The 975-nt window shown below is 25.7% G+C and overlaps 1 long non-coding RNA gene across 1 annotated transcript; it reads left to right on the forward strand.

The window, feature by feature from the left end:
* The first annotated feature begins 199 nt into the window (after positions 1-199).
* LOC115033301 lies at positions 200-639 on the forward strand. The gene is made up of 2 exons (XR_003838638.1): positions 200-248; positions 310-639. It is a non-coding gene; the product is annotated as an uncharacterized LOC115033301 (long non-coding RNA).
* Positions 640-975: the final 336 nt, after the last annotated feature.

Here is a 975-nt window from a genome sequence, read left to right on the forward strand (position 1 = left end):
TTTTTAATTCATAAAAAAAAGTGAACATACAATGATTCATACACATAATATATTATGATTCCAAATTGGAATTTAAATAAGCCATAGTGAAATCTACTATCACATACAATTTGGAAGATCCTCTGTGTTAATATGATATTCATACTGCTATTTCCAATTGCATTTAAAAATACCAATATTTTGGTAACAGTGAAAAATAAAATAATGCTTCACATATTGGATTAAAATATAACTACAAAATAAATTAAGTAAGTATACACTTAAACTGTAATATTATTTAATTATTAAATTGACAAACACATTTTGTAGGTAATCAAGTTAATCGCAAAGAAGTGGAAAAAATCTATTTTGACTTACTGCACTTTATAACTTTCACATAATACATTATGATACCAAATCAGAATTTGAATATGCCATAGTGAAATATACTATGACATACAATTTGGAAGATCCTCTATGTTAAAATGATATTCATACCGATATTTCCAATTGCATTTCAAAATACCAATATTTTGGTAACAGTGAAAAATAAATTAACGCTTAATAATTTACCCTCACACCACAAAAAAAAATATTTATGTTTAATTTTAAAAGAAAATTAAAATTTTCTTAACCACACATTTTATGTTCTTCTCATACAAAAAAAGACAGCCAAAAGACAAAAGTTAAGACCAATTATACGCACAAAATATAAATTGTTATTTGTACGCAACAATCACTCATTTAAGTAAAAATAGCTGGTTGAATATCTAGATTAATCAATATAGATTTTTGTATTAGGGTCATTATGAAACGGCCTCATCCTAAATTTACAAAAAATTTTGGGCTAGAGCCCGACCTTTACATAGGGATCGGCGTCACTGAATATTAATATAAAATGTGGGGATTCGGCCATGAACAAAATTAGTTATAGGTTATATTATTATAAGTGAAATATCACAATGAGTGTTAACTTGTAATTTAATTTTTCTCCAA

The sequence above is a fragment of the Acyrthosiphon pisum genome, chromosome X (genome assembly GCF_005508785.2).
Source record: "Acyrthosiphon pisum isolate AL4f chromosome X, pea_aphid_22Mar2018_4r6ur, whole genome shotgun sequence".
NCBI classification, from domain to species: domain Eukaryota; kingdom Metazoa; phylum Arthropoda; class Insecta; order Hemiptera; family Aphididae; genus Acyrthosiphon; species Acyrthosiphon pisum.